Here is a 21905-nt window from a genome sequence, read left to right on the forward strand (position 1 = left end):
GAACTACCCCATGGGGCGGGTGGGGTCTGTGCCCTTGTATTAAAGAAGAAAATCAATAAACAAGAATACCCACAGTTGTAGTTGATGTACATCTAAGATTGAGAATTCTTGTTCTAAAGGGCCAGATCTGAAAGGATGTGGAAGCCTAATACGAGCTACTGTAATTTACACTGGGCACTTAAATGATTCTTTGATTTAGTGATTCTGTGATTTAGAAAAAAGCAAAAACAATGTGAGTTTTTCCTATGGACTCTAGTTGTACAAAAAGAGCAAGATAATTATGAAAATGAGAAAGCAAACAGGCAGCCTCCCTTCCTCCCTCCTTTTCCTCCTTCTCCTCCTCAGATAGTCTGCTCTCTCTTTCTCTTTATCACTCTCACTTTACTCAGCTCCTTTCTTGAACCAACAAAGTGTCTAGTCACTTATACACAGCTTGATTGTTGCCACATGACAGTCTAAAAATCCTTTTGTCTGCATGTGCACAAATCAAAGTTTATACAAATAATCGACTTTATTCTTCATACTAGGTGATAACGCATTCCCTTACTTATTCATCTTTTCTGTCTTTTTTTTCATCCATTTAACAAATATACATTCAATACAAACTATGTGCCAGATCCTGGTTATGGTCTGACAATCGAGAATATACACCCCCACCCTGGACAAAATATTCTACTCTGTGGAGCTTACATTTAAATATGTAGGTAGCACAAGGAAAGGGAGGCAGACAATTTTTAAAAACATAAATAATAAAATTCTCGGTGTGTGAGACGGTGAGAGTGCTATGACAGTGCTGAAGTATCAAAGGGGGTATAAGAAGTCCTAGGGCTGTGTGAGACGGATGGGATTCCAATCAGAACACAGGTGGTCAAGGAAATCCTCCCATAGAAGATGGCAGTTGAACAAATGAGGTTAAGTGTTCACCCCGGCAGGATTAACAATTTCGGGTCCTACAGTTTATAGTTCTCCTCCTACATGGCTCTGGGCACTGGTTCTCCTAGAATAGCATGTGAACAGGTAGGAAAATTGTGGCTTTTCCATTAAGTAAGTTTGGATAGTTTACATTTTCCTCTAAAGGAATCCTTTTCATCACGATTTGCGAAATTATTAGAATGGATTTTGTATCATTTTTTCAGTTAAAAAAACTGATCTGCAATTTAATTCTCTTTCCCATTCCCCAGTCCCCTCCTCTGTGCCTTTTATTGTTGTTTCATTTGCTTTGCTTTGCTGTATTGTGACCTTGGTACATGTAGGATTCTACATACTATCCCTTTAAGAAAAAAATCAAGTCTGGATATATTTATATATTTATTTCTGTTTTCTAATTTATGATTTATTTTAATTACACCTTTCAGCAGGTTATTTTTTTGTTGTTCTTTTTCTACTTCCTTGAGTTTAATTCTTACTAATTTATTTTCACTGTTTCTTATTTAATAATAAAGTTTCCTTTATTACAATGAAATTTCCTTTGCATATAACTTTGGCCATAACTCTTTACTTTTGAAATATGATATTATCATAATTATTTGCTAGACATTTTGCAATTATATTGCTGTTTTTCTCTATAAGCTAAGAATTATTTGAAAGATAATATTAAATTTCCCAAGTAAGATTTTGTTTGCTTATTTAACTTCACTGTTTATTTTTAAGTATATCAAATTGTGTTCAGAAATGTTACTTGTACAGATTGGTATGCTATTGACATTTTTATTATGCCCTGAATTATGGTGAAAGCTTATAAATGTTTGATGGCAATTTAAAAGGAATTGATTTTTAGTTATTAAATCCATTTTACTTAAAACATTATTATTTCACCCTCTTAATCAGTCACCTCTTCTCTTCTTAATCTTTAAAATATCAAAAATGATATGAAAAATTCTCTCACTAGTTTTATGAGATTGTGTTAATTTGTTTTGCATTTTAACTATTTTTGTTTAATATACTTTAATGCTATGATAGTCAACATGTAAAGATTCATAACAGCTCCAATTCCATATCAGTCTATGCATGTAATCATAAAATAACCTTTATTTTTGTCCCGTAAAATGTCTTTTTCCTTTAATTCTATTTGGTCTGATTACAATATTTTTGAATATTATTTTTGAATATTAAGTTTTGTAATACATTTTTATTGCTAAATTTTCATTAGTCTTTTCTCACGTACTGTGGAAGCTGTATGTGATACTTTTATATCACTAGTGGCTTAACTTTAAGCTTTAAAACAATGTGTTTTTTAAAAAATCTAATACTATATTTGAGAAAAAAAATGTTGACCAAAATGCCATCTATGAAGTCATTTTTATTAAATCATACCTAATAATAATAATGGAGAAATAGTCCCAACTTTGTGTAAGTCAACACAAATCAACAAAGAAAAACCACACAATGTATTTCTACTTATAATTTTCTAATAATGTTGAAATTATAGAATACATATACTGACTCCCCACATAGCTATTAACTCCCTCCCAACCCAGGATTGCTCTTGTCTAAAGAAGCTGGATGTAGAGACATATTTCTGTTTATAGTGAGTTGCTGTAGTTCTTTTTCAGTTTTTGCAAAGTGATAAGATTCCTTGTACTAGTGTTACAGTGGAATATTATATATACTTGAAAGTACCACTTAATCAGAACAACACTATTCTTCAGAACTTCCAAAGGTGGGAAGAGAACCAATAATCTTCTCTTTGCTCCTTGAAATATATCTCTTGACTATAGCAATTGTTGTCACTGGTGAATGGTTGGGTGAGAAGATCCAATTAGCTAATTCCACTCTGATTCAGTAACTCATGTTGGCAGCATGGGCCATGTGCTGTGTGCAAATGGCATAATCAAGATCAAGAAAATGAAATTTATTTGTGAAGGGCATAGAGTAATAGCATTTAAGGATTGATAAGGAACTTTCTAATAAATGTAGTCAAAATATGCATCATTTGCTTTATGTCCTCTACAATGTGTAACTGTGTGTGTGGTGTAATAACACCACAGCAGTCTACTTGAAGAATATCTGTGTACTGAAGACAGTGATGAATGGGTTGGCCTACCCACCCTCCTGACTCCAGATTGCTGCCAGAGCACAGCTGGCTTTGGAGTGTCAGTTATCATTGAGTGGCTTCAATATCAAGTTTACCGTTGAAGGTTGAGGACACATTAAAATTAAGGGTGAGAGAGAGGAGAAAGAAAGATAAATAGGAAATCAAGAAGGGGAGAGTACTAAAAGCAACATTTTAAAACATATTACTGGAAAGAAATATAAGAATCTTAGGAGGTTTGGAATTTCAGTAGAGGTTTTAATCAGGCAGGTGAAATTTGCTTATTCAGCTATGTGTTCTAATGTGTATAGCTATTTACTTATTGACCGATGCTGCCATTGTTTAAAACATATTTAAACTTTGGAATGGCCTTCAGAGTCTACATGACATGTGGTAATTCAGTAGTCCTTTGGGTAAGCTCACTAGTGGTTTGAGTCATTGTTACCATATGTGACCTATGGACTGTTAATGTCCTGGCAGAGGTTTATAGTGACCATGTCTATTCTTGGGGCATTGAAAAGCTTATGGTTTCTGCAATATTCGTGGAGGAAGAAGGAAAGGCCAATGGGCAGAATAGAATCTAAGGGCAGCTATGGGCAGCTTGAGTATGTCTTTGGGCATCTCGGGAGGCAGAGCAGCTGTTCTGTTTTGGCTCAGCATTACCTTGATGCCACCTTTGACTCTATCCTTTTTGTATTTGAGTTGAGGTCTGTTCTCATGGTTCTATCCTTCCATACACTTGCTACTTCTTAAAGTACCTACTCTCTCACTGTTGCAGGTGATTTGGACTGTTCGGATGTTTTGGAAAATAAATAACTATACAATAAAAAGGGAAGATTTCTTTAAAAAAATCATTTGAAAAAATCATTTGAGAATATATTCTATAGTCCTTGTTCTATCAGAAAGTATGCATTAATGTGTGCATATTATTATATCCTGTGAAAAAATACAGTGATATAATAACTAATATTACTTAAGCTCTTAAATTGTATAACGTACTATGAAATATACTTTACATGTACTTAATTTCCTGCTCACAATGACTATTTTATGACTATTTCTAGATGATAAAACTGAAGCTTGCAGTTAACTGCTATATTCAAGACATGGTAAACCCAATATTTAAATTAATTCAGCTGTCTGAGTGCAGAACTTCTTCTCTTAAAATGTATTTTACAGTATTTATAATATGTCTATTAGGAATAGACATTAGAATATATATATATATATATATATATATATATATATATATATATATATATATATGTCAACCTAACAGTCTTTTGTTCATATTTCTGTGAATAGATAACAACAACAAAATAGTCTAAATGTTTTATATTTGCCAATAATAACTTTTACAAATATTGTATATATAATTTAATCCCCAAATCTTATAAAGTGTGTTATATTTTTATCCATGTTTTAACTAGTAAGGATATTGATAATAAGGGATCAAGTAATCTGCCTAAAGTCACCTATCTGATAAGTCGCTGGGCCACACCAGCAAACTCTATACTTTTAAGCCTCAAGCCTTAATGAATGATTAGAGATTTTGGGTGAGGGAAATGGAAGATAAGATGGATGGTGCCGGCAGCATTCACTAGGACAGAGAAGAGAAATGAAGCACGTTTAATGACGAATCTAATTACTTCAAGTTTAGATAGGTGAAAATTTCCATAGTAGAACATTTTTTCCTATCCCACGATAATAATGACTTTATTTTTTTCAAACTACAGATACATACTTCACTGCTTACCTTTCCTTTCCCATCTACCTAATTTCTATTTCCCTTTAACTATTCTTTGTGGACTTTTCAGGTTTAAAGTGTTCATAGATTCTTACGAGGATATTTCTAAAATTAAAGAGCTATTGGCTCTGCTTAGGGTTTTTTAAGAAAAAAGGCAATATAAAAAAAGAATATATAAATAATTCAAAATACACTTTGGATTCCATAATTCAAGAGCACTCATGAGAATCTTCTTTTTAACTATCCATTCTTCAAAGTCAGACTCTAGCCTTATTTTCCATATTTGGCTCATTCTGACCGATCTCAAGGATCTCAAGGATATGGTCTCAGGAATCCACATTTACAAATGGAGAGTAATAATAGAACCTATCAGAAAAGCTTATAGTATGGATTAAATTACATCATGCATATAAGGTACAGAACACAGTGCTTAGTACCCGGTAAATAACAGTTATGATTATTATTATCCCTTATTTCTTGAAACATATTCAATATTTAAAGTATGCATTACAGAACTTATCATTTATAATATCCTGAAGTATTTTGCATGAACTGTTTCTGATGTAATTTTGTATTCACTTAACTAATTGTCAAGTTCTTTAATAACATTGATTATAGCTTCATTTTTTTTTCTCATACAGCAGATAGCACAGTGTTGAATAGTTACAGTTGTTTAGTAATGGATTACAATGAGCTAACTATAGCAATCAGACAACAGGAAATGTGATGCCTCTAAAAACCAATACACAGAGAGTGCCAAAAAAATGTATGCACATTTTAAGAAAGAAAAACTATTACAATTGTAACACTCAATATATACTCATAACAACAGATGAATACAAGTCACATTTGACTTCTGCAATTACAAGAGGTGCTCAAAGTGATTACCATCAGTATCCAGACACTTCTGATTACGGCAAACTGCTGCTTGAGCAACGTGACCAACGTGTCCACTTATATACATTTTTTTTGGTACCCCCAGTGTTCATCATCAATTTCCCAAAACATTTGTCCTTCATGTAAACTTCTTTGTAACTGGAGTAAATGTGAACATAAGGCAGGTGTTAAGTAGGGAGCCAGAGCGGGGTCATTGAGAGCATCTAGAGCAGCAGTGATCAGCGTTCTGAGACGCACCATCCACAGTTGGACTTAGGTAGCAGGCAGTGGGAGACAACTGTGGCGGATGCGTTGAAAACAAAAGGCCTCAGTAAAACTACAGGTGCAGCTGTGCATTACGAGGAAAGGGTGGTTACTGTCCTTTGGTCTTTTAGTCATATCGTTTGCACAGGTATCAGTGATGGTGGGAGACATCAGTGTTAAATACGATGATTTCCCAGAGGTTAGGAATACATAAACTTCATTCCATTCCAACAGGGTGTACAAACTAGGTCAGTTTCAGATTTTCATTTCAATCATTCTCAAAGCTCCTCTTAGAAATGCTGTTTTTTAAATAGTTGAAGCTAGCATGCAAAACACTTTCATTTTTTTCCCCATTTGTCCTTATTTCTTTCATGTCTTAACTTAGTTTAAAATCTCTTTCCTCAGCCGTTTGAAAAAGGACATGAATCAGTACTGTCAGGTCACCTAACAGTTAGTGTGTTTGTGACAGTAGTTTAATGACATTCTTTAAATATGATATAAGTTGTACCTCCCCAAACCCATACCTTTTTCAGTACAGGATGTTCTGTAGTTAGTAATGCTCTTTAGGCAATGAGTGATTATGTAACTGTACAACTCTTAAACTATATGATTTAAGTGTCAAAAATATCAGAATTGTTATATCTCCAGCCACGTTTTTTTATCTATTAGTTTTCATGTGCTGATTCATGGGAAATTGTTATATTAATGTATGAGAACAAATTTCAGCTAGGCATTTAACAAGCATTTAACAAGCAACTATTATGCATCAGTCACCATCCAAGGCACTGAGGATTCAAAGACAAAATCTAGGAACTTAGTTTCATGAAGGAGACAGGCTATTTATTAATCTTGCGATTGACGTATTTAGTTCATAGAAGTATAGTCTGAGTCTTGGGTTTAGAATAATTAAACATGCTTATGGTCGGGTAAACCTACTCTCAAATCTCACTGCTACCTTAAAACGATCTGCTGCAATACTGATCTATATATCCAATTACGTACTGGGAACTTATGTTTGTTGACTCCTTAGTAAGTGTCAGTGTGCTGGGAAAACTGTGCTCACTCCCTTTGTAGATTTGAGGGTTGAGAGACATTTGATAAATAATTTCAAATAATTAAGTAAAGATAAATGTGCAAAATACTGTGAAGGAGAGGTATAAAGAGGATCATGATAAATTATATCAGAAAGAGTTAAGCTGAGACTTCAAATTAGTCTGTGAAATGAAAAAAGTGACAAGGGATATCATTCAAAATGACAAAGGGAGGAGAAGCAATCAATTTTAGTAGCTTATTGAAACAATATTGTACATATTTTGGTAATTATTGGCAATAACATCACCGGGGAAGAAAAATGCCAACATTAGCACTATAATTGGAAATTTAGGCTATTTCCTACTCTAGAAGTGAAATGCCATAATTGTAATGCAACATTAGGAAAGCTAGATATATTAGCTAGTGTTCAAGGAAGGAGTAAGGCATCTTGTAAATCTACTTGCAAATCTTGTAAAAATACAGTGTAAGGTGTGTTTGTGTGTTTGTGTGTTTGTGCGTGTGTGTGTGGTATAGATACAGATTATTGGTAAATGTGTTCATTTATTTTTACGTATTATCTGTTTATAAATATAGCAAAGGAATAAGCTGTGAAGTGTGTTTATATAGTACATAGAATTTGCAGAGGCAGCATGTTGCCATCATCATCATCATCTTCTTCTTCATCATCATCATCATTTACTGAGTGTCTATGTGCCATACATATACATGTGTGTGTGTATATTTATGTGCCATACATATATATGTGTATGTATGTATATTTAGTGCTAGTTGCTTTACCCATATATGCATATGAGTTGTTGTATATACATATATGTGTATACATATACAACCCAGGATGAATTGTTGTGTTGCTATACACATAACTTTATGGTTGAGAGATGAGCCTTGGTGAAGTATTTTGGACACTTTCAGATGCATGATGTTCCTTCTCTCCTAGAGAAAACAGGCAGGCAGGCAAAAAGGGGATTTTACATTTACTCTCAGTTCTCCAGTGTAGCTTTGATCATATAACCCAATATTTGGGCTTGCATTTCTCCCTCTGTTAGATGATGAAGTTAGGCAAGATTATATCTAAATTCCCTTCTAATTTAAAAATCTATGTTACTACAAACTCATCCGCTCTCTATCACTAATGTCAGTTTGCTTTATTCTCTTTAACATGTGCTTACTTAGTAAAAACTGATTAGAGGGATGATGGTTCCTTTTGGGTTCACTGACATCAAATTAAATATTCATGTTATCTTAAAAGTATCACTGTTATTTTTGGTTTGAAATCACCTATTTTGCATACATTATTATATTAAATTAATAATTTATTTACAACATGAACTCAGATTGTGGGGAGAATTTGAAAGAAATTCAAGACATAGTTTTTGCCCTAATTGAATTTATATAATGTCAGGAGACAGTATAATGATGAAATAATCAAGTGGAGCAAATGTTCTGTAGGGACTAAGAGATGATGTTCAGAAACGTGCTAAACTTTGGGATGGGCTAGTGGGGAACTCAGCCTGGAGATGAGGTATCTTTTATTGCTTGTCAGCAGATGAAAGAGTAGCAAGGAAATGAGCCAGCTCATTAACGTAAATATCATTAGTTGGTTTGTGATATTTATGGACTAGCTTTAGAGTCATTCTAGCATTGCTATATAATTAATAAACTGTTACCGTATTGTTGGAATTTCAATTAGTCCTCTAGCACATCTGGCATAAATTTGCTAAGAACCTAGAAGGTGCTCAAGAAATACCTACTGATTGATTTCATTTCTCACACAACTGAGAGGGAGGCTCAATTGCTGGGTATTGTAATATATGAAAGAACCATACATTTCTCCTGGTGAAATTTCATTAAAAGTGTTTTTGGGGTATTTCAAAATTTTATTAATTTGGTGATCGTCTTCCTTCTATAATAGCAATGAGTGGGCAAGCACTTCTCTTTAGAGTAAAAAAAATTCAGTCTGCTTCAAAAATATATAATCACTCGAAGCAAATTCCCTCAATATTTAGCTACATTTTCCAGCATGTTCACTTCTCTAAACTACTGAGTAAGATTGTTCATTCCTTCTGGTTTATTTGGCTAAGATGCCAATTTCCCTTTTGGCATTTTTAGGGGCTAATTTCCCCACAAAGTAATATACATAGCTAAATCTTCAGCTTTTCACTCAGCCTCAGATGATTTAGAAGTTTCAAGAAACATCAGTTTGGGTATTACTTATTTTACTTTACTTAAATGAATTAGAGAATATTATGCATAAAAATGTCATTGGTAGAAGAATATTATTATGTATTTTGGTTAATTTAAGGATAGGGCACTTTCTACTTAGATTTTATGGCATGATACATTTTTCTCAATATTTTCTAGTGTCTCATATTACACAAGCTTCTCACTGTGACTAGCTTCTTTGCTTGAATATTACATTCTATTCTTTTCCAAGGTCTCTTTCGCTGCCCTTATTAGTGATCCTGAATTTTCACATTCCTCTTAGTTATTCTGTAGCATTCTTTCTGTTTCTGTCAGTTTCTCTCCTCAAATTTGACTTCAATTCTTATAATTCTGATATAATTTTTTGTTTTGTGTTTCTTTTCTTTGTTGTTTTAAAGATTTTTATAAAAAATGTAGCTAACATGCAATATTATATTAGTTTCAGGGGTACACCATATTTATTCAACATCTATATACCTAAAGAAGGAATTGCCATGTCCAGCAACCACCTGACACTGTACTGTGCTATCACAGTATTGTTGACCATAGTCCTTATGTTGTACATTACATCCCCATGACTGATTTGTTTTATACTTGGAAATTTGGACTTCTCCTTCCCTTCCCCCCCTTTTTAAATTTATCAATTACAGTTGACATTCAATTTTATTTTATATTAATTTCAGGTGTACAGCATATGGTTAGACATTTATATAATTTAAGACATTATGCCCCTGATTAGTTTAGTACTCACTTAGCACTATACATAGTTATTACCATATTATTGACTATAATCCGTGTGTTTTATCTTACATCCCCATGACTATTTTGTAACTACCAATTTGTAGTTTTTAATTCCTTTACCTTTTCACCCTGCCCTCAACCCACTCCCATCTCTCACCCTAACAAGTGCAGTACCCCTCTGACACCACACATAATTATTAAAATATTATTGACTATGTTCCTTATGCTACATCCTGCATCCCTTCCATGGCCGAGCAATATTCCTTTGCATATATGTACCACCTCCTCTTTATCCATTCTTCCATTGATGGACACCCAGGCTGCCTCCACATCTTGGCCATTGTAAACAATGCTGGAATGAACATATGGTTGCACATGTCCCCTAAAAGTAGCATTTTGGGTTTCTTTGGATAAATACCCTGAAGTGGGATTACTGGGTCCTTCTTTGTCTCTTCTTATATATAGCCTTTGTTATAAAGCCTATTTTGTGGGGTATAAGTATTGTTACCCCAGATTTTTCAGTTTTTTTTTTTTTCATTTCCATTTTCATGAAATATATTTTTCCAACCCTTTACTTTTTGTCTGTGTGTGTCTTTCAATCTGAAGTGAGTCTCTTGTAGGCAGCATATGTAAGGGTTTTGTTTTCTTATCCATTCAACCCTTCTATGTCTTTTGAGTGGAGCCTTTATTGCATTTACATTGAGAGTAATTGTTGATAGATATGTAGCTATTACCATTTTATTATTCATAGTTTGATTTTTTTTCCAGCTTAAAGAAGTCCTTCTAACATTCCTTTGAAATACAGGGTTGCTGATTATAAATCCTTTTAGCTTTTCCTTGTCTGGGAAGCTCTTTATCTGTCCTTCAATTTTAAATGATAGCTTTGCTAGGTAGAGTAAATTCTTGCTTTTCATCAAGTTGAATATTTTGTGCCAATCCCTACTGGCCTGCAAATTTTCTGTTGAGAAATCAGCTGACAGTCTTATGGGAGCTCCCTTATAAGTTACTAGTTGCCTTTCTCTTGATGCTTTTAGGATTCTCTCTTTGTCTTTAACCTTTGTCATTTTAATTATAATGTGTCTAGGTGTGGGCCTGTTTGGGTTTGTCCTGTTTGGGTTCATCCTGTTTGGGACATTCTGCACTTACTGAACTTGTATGTCTATTTTCTTCACAAGGTTAGGAAAGTTTTCAGTCATTATTTCTTCAGATAGGTTCTCAAACTCTTGCTTTCACTTTTGTTCTTCTGGTATCCCTATGATATGAATGTTATCATGCTTGATGCTGTCCAAGAGGTCTCTTAAACTTAAACTATCCTTGTTTTTTTTTTTTTTTTTTTTTTTTTGGATTCTTTTTTCTTTTTGATGTTCCTATTAGATGTTTTCTACCACCTTGTCTTTCAAATCGCTGATTCAGTCCTCTGCTTCATCTAGTCTGCTGGTAATTCCTTCTATTGCATTCTTCATTTCAGTTATTATATTCTTCACTTATGAATGGTTCTTTTTTATGGTTTCTGTGTCCTATTTTATGCTTGCTATCTCTTTATTTAAGTTCTCACTAAGTTCCTTGAGCATAACCGTTGAGCATAACCTTAAGCATAATCCTTATAACCGTTGTTTTGAACTCTGTCTCTGATAGGTTGCTTACCTTCATTTCGTTTAGTCTTTTTCTGGAGTTTTCTCCTGTTGTTTCATTGGGGACGTATTTCTTTTTTTCGTCATTTTGGCTGCCTCTGTGTTTGTTTCTATGCATGAAGTAGAACTGCTATGTCTCCCAGTCTTGGCCAGGTGGCCTTATGTAGTATATGTCCTGTGGGGCCCAGTGGCACAGTCTCCCTGGTCACCTAAACTGGGTGCTCCAGGAGTGTCCCTTGTGTGGGTTGTGTATGCCCTCCTGTTATAGTTGAGCCTTGATTGCTTTTGGCACATCAGTGGGTGTGATTGACCCTCAGGCTGACTGGCTGTGGGTTTAGCTACATCCACAGCTTCTGGGCTGCTGTGTGGGAAGCTTATCCCTCTGAACGGGATTTGTCCCAGTGGTCTCTCATGCCTGTTGAGACCACCCTTGTAGTGTGCTCTTTGTGGGGCTTATTGGGCCGTGCTCTGCTGTGGTCTGAAGTCAACCTATAAGTATAATATGTTGGTTTTGGGTCCTCTTGGGAGGGGATCTGCTGCAGGTCCAGGTCAGCCAGTGCCTGTGACTGGCTGGGGAATACCTGGTAGGAGCTACAAAGCAATCCATAGTTGTTCGCTGCCTTTGCTAACCCTATAGATGTGTGGGAGAGGTCACTCTGCAAACTGAGCTTGGAGAGACTCAGCAAATTTTCAGAGCACACTGAGACCAGTTCCCCTTCTCCTGGGGCCTGTGGACTCCAATAGTTTTCAAGAAAGAGTGCAATGTGGCTGGCTGCTTGATGAGGATGTGCCTTCAACAGTGTATGACTTGGTGGGGCAGGGTCCTACCTGAGTCAGCAGGGCGAGCAGCAGAGCTGACCAGACCAATCAGATTCAGATTTGGCTCAACATAGGAATAGATGACACCTGTCTGATGGCTGCATGGGAGAAGGACCCCCTCACCATGAAAATGCTGACTGTCCTCCAGTCCTCCTCCTGAAACCACGCAGCTCAGTCTGCTCCCCGTATGTCTCCGAGGCCCTGTGAGTTATTACCCCTCTGCTGGAAACCAAGGTGAGTGCCTGCGAGTGAGTGAATCTGTTTAAGAGGACATCTGGGTTTCCTGCAGCCTTCCATCCCACCTAAAAACTGTTTTTCACAGCCAGATATTGTGGGGGCTCTCCTTCCTGGCACCAGGACTCCAGGCTGGGGAGCCTGATATGGGGCCCTGGGGTCCCTCACTCCTCCAGGGGAACCTCCTCAGCTGAGATATTCCTCCCGATTCTCAATCACCACAGGAAGTTTGGGGCCTGTTCTGCATCTCCACCCCTCCTACCAGTCTTGACATGGCTTCTTCTTTATATTTAATATTTTTAGTTATAAAAGTTCTGTTTGGCTAGACGTCAGATGGTTCTCCAGGTTGTCTGTTCTATAATTTAGTTGTAATTTTAATACGTTCATGCAAGCACAGGGGAACAGTGTTTCTCTACTCTGCCATCTTGGATCTCTAATATCTTCATATAGATGGGGATTTCCTTATTCTGTCAAGTTTTATGATTCCCCAACAGGGTATTCCAGTGAATTATTCTTCTTTCTTAAAATCACTCTCAAATTCTCTCTCAGTCTGTCCTTTTCTCAGGGATAGGTTGGCTAGGACAAACTTTCTTAATTAGTTTCACTTAGCTTTTGTTTGGCTAATTGAAAACAGTTGTGGATTCCACAGTCAGAGAAAAGGCTGTTTTTAGAGGATTCAGAGAAGGGCATGGGAGTGTGAGGATGAGGGTAGGGTTTAGTTTTTCTGGGAGCACTTTCTATTTTTGCCTCCCTAGAAAGTTTTTCAAAGTCCAGTCAGCTTAATGTGGATATCAAAGGGTCCCTTGAAAGTTAAAAGGAAAAAAAAAATTGTAGGATGAAAATATTAGATAAAGGGAGGAGGTACAGAGGAAGAAAAACTTCACCATTTAGCACAGCTTTACTCTCTTTGGCCAGGACTTTGGCAAAGGTGGATTGACATTTTCAAAGAGAACTTGGCAAAAGGTGGTGAGGATTCTGTATCCAAAGAACAGAATGTCAACTCTTCTTATACAATATGAGTATACTATTATCTGTAGCTTAACCAGTTGAGCACTTGTGAACATCTAAGATTAGTATCTTGGACAGATTTAGAAAAAAAAAAAATTTTTTTTTTGAAGAATGCTAACTGTAAGACCAATGTTTAGCACAGGCCCTAGTGCCCAGTAAATGCTCATCCAATTTGTTGACTGAGTCAGTGAAAGAGTATATGAATGCAATATGGTCTCTGCAAAATATTATTAATAATATTAATGGCAACAGGAATGAGAAGTTCTGGATGACAACAATAAGAGGGAAAACTTTCATAAACACATTCCAGCATTGCATTTTTACTTTTTGAGGCCCACAGAGAGTTTCGGGGTTACTAAATGACATGTGTATAACTTTTTTCTTGACCCATAGCCCCCTTGTTTCTTTGGAACTCTCCCATGTGAAGCAACACCTATCCCTGTATGTGCTTTCATTGGCTGTGCCTTTGACGCTTCATTTTGTTGTTTGGTCTATCTCTGTCTCCTAATGTAGATGGGCTACTTGATAGGAGGTGAGAGTCATGCTCAACTCTGCTGTTCAGGCTGGCTATACCTGAAACACAAGGAAATATTCTGTGGTTTTATGTGGGGAAACAAAAAGGATCTAATCAATACCCTTCTGAGAGTTGGTTTGAAGGGAGAAGTTCTCATAAGGTCATCCTCCTTGCAAGAAGAGAAGAGACCTCCTTGGTACTTGAAAGGTGCTTCTCTGGAAAGTGCCCAATAGCTGGAGAACCATATAGTAACTGGATCGTTATATTCTTAGAGCAGATCCTAAATTTTAAAAAATGTGGAGGCAGTGATGAGTGGAAAGCATGGGCTGGGTACTTGACCTCCACTGGATGCTGCTTCCACGAAGAAATGAGCCTGTGATTTGTTTTGAGAAAAACCAAGTTTTATTAGGTTGGACCATATTGAAAACACCAGTTTTGCTCATCAAAACTGGTTTTATAAAAGCTCAAAAATACTCTCGAAAATGACGATGAGTCCTGCATTTGACTTAAAATGGTCTTCATCAGGGGTGTCTTTTTGACAACAAACAGGTAATTAGTAAGAAACTGCCCTAGTAATTATAGTGATGATTATCATTCTGAAGTTTCTTCTTAGTTTATTTGTTTTCAAGACAAAGATTTAGGTTGGAGCGGAGAGTGTCAAATCCTTGGAGCTATTATTGGTGTGCCTGGGGCTGATGGGGACATGTCCTCTGTGGTCATCTTAATGCTCTCAGTAGGATTGTTCAGTTAGTTTATCGTATTTTGTTTGACTTGAAGCAGTTGAAGCTTGTACAGATGCAGAGCTTCAACAGGCACTCTCCCCTGTGCCTAGCTCACTAATGCTGCTTCTGCAAAGAAAACCTCTTTACTAAAACCTTAGCTGATCCTGAAAAATGTTAACATGCTTTCTGCTTAATGTTTGCCAACGGGCTGATCTAAAAATGGCACCAAGGAGGTTACCTATTATCCACAGAACAAGAATACATTTTCTGGACTGAAATAGATTATGTTCAATGGGGACTTGATCTGCTGACAGAGTTATATTAGTATCCCTGAGCAAATCATAAAAATAGAATGAGATTTTATATGGTGAATCCTGTTTATTTATTAATTCAAAAAAATAAATCTCTCCTGTAGTAGCATTCAATATTTAAGTTGTTTTTCTCTTATACTTATTTTTCCAGGTGTTTCTTTATGAATTGCATTTATAGTTCAAAACTCCATAAATCATTCATTTTTTGCACATTTCCCATAGGTAATAGCCCTTGTACCATAGCCAAATTTATTTTATGAGCTACATTACTACATATACTTTAAGGCAGTGTTGTGACGCATCATTAAGATAGAATATGGAAAGATTTAAAAATCATTTTTTTTCAGTGAAACATGCATATTTTTTTCTGTGATCTTCAAATTTCCAGCACATTGGAAATCATTATTTTTTTCCAGGTACTATATAATGGATAGGTTTACTTAGTCCTTTTTTACTGCAACTGCCAGAGTTTGTGCCTATTGTCCTTGTAACCTACCCAGTTTAGCAGATACTTTTGTTCTGGACAAAAGTATCCAATCTTGACCAATCGACTAGACAGTTCCCCTTTGATGAAGCAAATGTAAAAAAAGCAGTCTTCTTTTAGCATTGAACATTTGTTAACGTATTTAAGGTAAATGTTTCCAAATAGTAATTTAGATATATATGACAGTAATAGGCATGGTATAATGGAGTGCAAGGTTAAAATTACAATCAATAGAAGGTTTCAGACTCTCATGAGATAATTATTGGCTACAATTAACTTCCTTGTTACTCTCTAAGTCATTTTGTAGCCATTAAGTGGGACTAGCTACTCACAGTATTAGAAATCGTAACATTATGAAGTATCAAAGTTCCAAGACACAGAAAATTGAAGAAAACAAAGAAGTAAAAAGTATCTCAGGTTTTCCTTGTGCTACAATGTTGGTAAAAGGTACAGGCCAATTTTTATTTTTTATTTTTTAATAATGTAAGACAGATAGATACTGTTGCTTTGCTCTCAGGGATTTTATCAGACTTCCTCATTTTGGGGAAAAAAAATAAACAAGATACAAAAAGATGTAGAATTTGGAGCTGAACCATGTAAGGTGAAATCAGAATATGAAAGTGAGAAGAGAAATACTGAGTAAGGTGTCCTTTCTTCTATGTCACTTGGGATCTGATTTATGCATGACCTAAGCACTTTAATTTTTAAGATTTTTTTTCTGAAGCACCAATTGAGGATATCCTAAAGTTTCATCACAGGTGTTGGCCTGATTGACAATAGATGCTGGACTTGTACTGGGAAGTGAGAGGTACAAATATAATTGTTACATCTGGATAGACCAGTGCTGTTATTTAGGATTATGGTTTTCTGCTTGATAGAACTGATTTAGCACCGGGTGGAACAGCCTGATTCATTATAGAGCTGTTCACCTCAGAAATAGCTACATTAAATATGAACAGTATATATGTTTATTCCAGGACAATCTGCCAGCACAGTAGAGTGAGCACAATCATACACTCTCAGCAATTCAAGCAATGAGATGGAATTTGTTGTTGCTTTTTCACAGCTCACCGTAATATTCTTCCCCAGTTTGAAAGCTTTCCTCAATCTGACTATTGTATGTACACCATCACATTCTTTGTGTCATTAATATCCTATTTTCTGTCTGACGTTCCCTTTATTTATGGTAATAGTTTGATAGACTTCCAAAGGATAAACAAATGTGATTATTTTAATGGTTAAAGTACAAACTGAATGTTCAATGGAGCTCTTATGGCTGTTTCAGTTCAGCTGGAAGGGTTCATGGACTAGGCCTAAGTAGGTTCACATTAGAACCACTTTAAAGAGTGCAGAAGCCTCCTGATGTATTGATGGCAGGTGATAGATTAGGATAACAAGAATATAGCTCCAATGGGCTGTGTTACCTCTGTAACAGCAGTTTACTTGGTGTTGCCATTTCTGCATATGGATGCCCCATGCTGAGCAGGTATGTCTATAATTCATGTAGGAAAATCCCATTTATCCAGGTACCCAAAGATCCAAAAAGCTAAATTATACAAAAGCATTTTTTTTGTAATATTACATAGTGTAACTTATATATGCATATGACATGATATAGTTTTAGTGCTAAGTTAGTTTTTATGATTTCCAGATACTTTGAAAAGTGACAATGAGTATGTAAAAAGGGATTCTGTTAGGCACACAAAAAATTTAATCAGAAACTCATTACAAAGTTTAATGTCAATGTTCAGTTTCCTCACAATCCACCAAGCTGACATTAAGTGTTGGTCCATTCTTTTTAGACTGATCATTTTAACTTCCGTCCTCAATTACTCCACCAAGCAGACACAGACAGCCTATGAAACTTGAATCTCAGGCTTTCTGAGGCATTACTGAATATTGCCAAAAATGTGCTGTACAAGAAAACATTTTTGAAGATGGCTGCCATAAGACCCCTTCTCCCACTGGCCATCCACATATATTTCTTACAACGTGAGGCTGAGTCTGTGTTCCCTCACCCTTGAATGGGGGTAGGCCTGGGGCCACAGTAGAAGTGGTGCTATATGACTTGGAGGCCTGCCCTCTTGGAATCCTTTCCTTGCACCCAGTCTCATACTGTAAGGAAGCCCAGGCCACAGGGAGGAACCAAATGGAAGGAATTCTGACTGACAGCCCCAGTGTCAAGTGCCAGGGCTGTCAGTAAGGATGCTTTCAAGGTCACTCGAGCCCCAGCTGCTCTGACTGAAACCACATGAAAGAGCCTGAATGAGAGCCACCTCGCTGAGTCCAGCCAACCTCCAAACCCATGGAAGATAATGTGTGAAGGATTGTTGTGGCTTCAAGTCGCCGTTGTTTAGGTGTTTCTTGTACAGCACTAGGTACCTGGGAAATACATGCTTTTCAGTCAGACATACTCAAGTTCAAATACTACTTACCCAAACTCTTGCTAGTAGGATGATACCAGCCACCTGAATTAGCTTTCTTTACCATACAGATGTTTAATTTGGAATACTGTAGGTGCTCCATAAATATGAGTTTCCCCACTTCCCTCCCTCCCTCCTTTTCCATTTCCTTCCTTCTTTTCTTCCTCCCATCCTTCCTTCCTTCCCTCTTTTGCTTGCTTACTCCTTTCCTTCCTATGTAATTTCAGCTGAGTGCAGCTGCTTTTGTGGTGGGCCATTTTAAACTGGAATGTTAGTGCCAGGTGTGGGTTTAATTGAACTTTTACTTAGAACGCAAGTAGACAGAAATCAGGATGCATTTTTTTTCCCCAGTGAAAACTGCTGAATCACTGGTTCCAAAATCGGCATAAAATATGCTCAGACCTTCCACAGACAGCAATGTGTGATGTGATCAAGTGCTTTGGGAAATGGCCTAAACACATTTTTTAAAAAGGAATGTTTCCATCAGCTCACAGCGAACATTATCTGGATTCAGTTCAGGCACAGAAAGTCTTAAAAAGCTAGATAAAGGAAATGAAGGCATGAACAACATGTTATTTGTGGGAATGACATACATTATCTCCTTGGCAACGGCAGCGTGGCATGCGGGTTGGAAATCTATGTTGTGTCATCTTGGATGCCTGGAAGTCACTGTTTCCTATGGAAACAAAGGAAAGAACAACATGAGGAAGAAAGTTCTGATTTTAGTATGCTGGGAAAGTATTTTAAAACCTAGGTACTAGCAGTCTTCTACAGCATAACTAGAACTCAAAATGGCATTAAGTTTTCATTTATTAATTACACAATGCTTTAGAGTATGGATTAGATCAAAAAAAAAAAATTGGGGGGAAGGGCCCTGCTGAGTTTTTATTCATGCTTGACGGTCAAATGATGACTCAAGAAATTGGTATGGAACTTACAACACACAAGTGTTTAGTAAATGTTTCATAGATATCAGGATTTCAGCTTAGGCATGTTCATTTATTTATTCATACAGCAAAAGTTTGTCTAGTGTCTAATTTGTGCTAGACATTGTGCTGTGTAGCCCCTTGCCTTACAATAATCTTGTCATATCCATGGGGGCATTGCAGCATTTCTTTATTTGAAGTGAATCAGTAATTTAGCAAGCAGTCATTTAGCCCCAGCCTGGAAAGCTCATTATATCGGGAGCTAAAAGATAGTAGAAGTGAACCATATTGGTACACAATACTTGGTGGAGCACAGAACAGTGCTCATCATGGCTTTTCTTTGCTCAGTGATTTCGTGAACTTTCTTAGGTATAGTCGGTCAGCTGGTTTTCATCAACAACCTCCAAGTGAATGGCTACAAAGTATAATAGTGACTCATGCTCAATGTTATTTCATTTAGTAGGTAATTTGATGAAATTGAATGTCTTAAATGAAGGAAGCTCAGATTGCAAGGTAGCTGGCAAGAGTCTAAGAGTTTCCACTTTGATGAAATTCAAAGAAGTTTCAACATTACAAAATGCCACAAAGGCAGTCTAAACAGTTGCAGTGGGATTGCTTGATCACAGCAGGAGAATGATATGGTTGGTTACGTGAGATCAAAGCATGACATTAGCGTTGCCTGGCTCACCAATGGGCCACTGGGAATTCTTCCACAATAATGCTGGAGATAAGGACTTGAGATTTACTGTGGAGCAGAAACTTGGATTCAAAAGTCAGTTCTTCCCCAGGATGATCTTGCCTCCCATTCATCTGTGTCTCCAAAGCGTTGTCTTTACTGCTTGCTTATTCTACATTCACTTCCAACCTCATCCCAGCAGAAGGTGCAGCATGTATCCACATTGCTGAGGCCCATTAAAGAACGATTCCATGGGGGAATATAATCAATAGTGTTGTAAAGATTTTGTAGGGCTTTAGATGGGCACTTGTCTTATTAGGGAGACCACTTCGTGGACTATATAGATGCCTGACCACTGTGCTGTACACTTGAAGCTGAAGCGGAATAATATTGAATGACGACTATAATTAAATGTATATGTGCGCATATATATGTATATATATATACATATATATGTATATATATGCGCATATATATACATACACACATATAGTCACTGGATGTGGGCTGTAACATAGGGAATAGAGTCGCTGGAATATATACGATGTCAGAGGGGTAGTAGATTGGGGGAGAGGGGTTATCACTTTGTGAGGGGTGTAATTGTCTAACTATTACATTGTTTTGTACACCTGAAACTAATAAAACAGAAGAAAGAAAACCTCACAAAAGAATGACTCCAAGGCAGACTGCTGATGTTTGCCAAAGGGTCTCAGAAAACAGCCTTCAAGGCTGACTTTGTAAATTGTGATTTCAGGTGTTCTTCTACCGCAGAGGAACAGAAGCCATAGGCCTGATTTTGTAATTTCAGTATTAAAATTAATGGCCAGATTCCACTTCCTGGATTTTTCCCCCATAGGGTCTTATTTTACCATGTCCTTTCTAAGAGCAGTATTTCAGACTCAGATTTTCTTGGATTTGTGGGTATATTCATGGAAGATTTAAATAGCATTGCAGCTGTACAGAAAAGCTGTTCTAGTGTGTGCTTTGAAAATCAGCTTTTCAATAACTGATAGCTTTAGAACTATGATTGAGAGGGAAAAAAATCCAATCCTTGTTGAACAAGCTATTTCAGCCACAGGCTTTGTGCTTCAAGCAATTTGAAGGAGAAGCGCCCGTTTCTCATCACTCTGTTCCTGGAGAGGCAGGTTGGTGCCCTGGGCCTCATGCTTTTCCTTGTGTATCAGGAGGGGGACGAGAAAGGCAGAGGTTGATCTAGGAGGTGACTCTCTTCTGCTCAGTAGCAATCATTCAGTCATACTTTTAAATAGGCAGATGTATGAAATAGGAGAGGAGAGGCATTTAATTCTGGTTATCAGTTGATATTGTAGGATTGACTCATTAAACAGTCCATTAAGCACTGTAGTGGCCCAGGAAGTATAATCTGGATAGCATAAACGACTGTCATCTGGCTTTCAAGTGGATTTAAAAGTGCTGCTTTTGGCTATATAGCTTTGCCAACTACTTATCTCCTGAGACACATTGTGTGAGACTCATTTTTGCTGTGTTGAGTGTACAAGAGGGAATGATTTTGTTGGTGATTTATTTCACTACAGTTTACTCCTCATTTATTTATTTATTTATTATTCATTTGACTTATTTTTATTGAATACTTCTTAGTGCTTGGCCCTGTGCTGGTCAGTGGGGAAAGGAAAACAGTAAGACTCTATGGCAGCCCGACAGAAATTCACAGTCAGGAGGTTCACTCAGACAGCAGGCTGCGTGATGGGCTAGGAAAAAGCATAGGAAGCTGTGTGAAGATGTACCACTGGGTTACAGTCTCTGATGGGGGTGGGGTGGGTGCCACATTCAACTTCTCAGAGGAAGCAGTGGCTCAGTCCTATTTTAGAGAACATGAAAGGATGGCAAAGAAGATGGGGGTAAGAAGGTAGTATGAAGGGAAGTGCAAAGACCTGGACGCAGGACAGTACAGCGCACACTTACAGAACTAAATGAAGATACCTTGGCTAGAATGCAAGCGTTTTCATTGGGTTTCTCCCCAAGCCGACTCTGTTGCAAGGATTTGTGCGCAAGCAATTTGTTTTTGAGGTGATCTCAAGAAGCGCTGTGAGGGAAGTGGGATAGAAAGGAAGAAAATCCAGTAAAGTGGGATTCAGGAGCAGATTTACCACTGTGTGCTCATCATGCTAAACTCTCTCATGCCTCATAATGGTTTCACTGGGTGGCAGAGAAGTCGGGGGTACTTATTTACCAACTCTTCTCTCTCATTGCTTAGGGTTTACTCA

General features: G+C 36.9%; 1 protein-coding gene across 2 annotated transcripts in view; it reads left to right on the forward strand.

Annotated features, from left to right (window-relative positions):
• GABRA4 (gamma-aminobutyric acid type A receptor subunit alpha4) overlaps positions 1-21905 on the forward strand; it is a 67622-nt gene that overhangs the window by 30232 nt on the left and 15485 nt on the right. The gene's annotated exons all lie outside the window — the stretch shown is intronic.

This window comes from Rhinolophus ferrumequinum, chromosome 5 (assembly GCF_004115265.2).
Source record: "Rhinolophus ferrumequinum isolate MPI-CBG mRhiFer1 chromosome 5, mRhiFer1_v1.p, whole genome shotgun sequence".
Classification (NCBI taxonomy): domain Eukaryota; kingdom Metazoa; phylum Chordata; class Mammalia; order Chiroptera; family Rhinolophidae; genus Rhinolophus; species Rhinolophus ferrumequinum.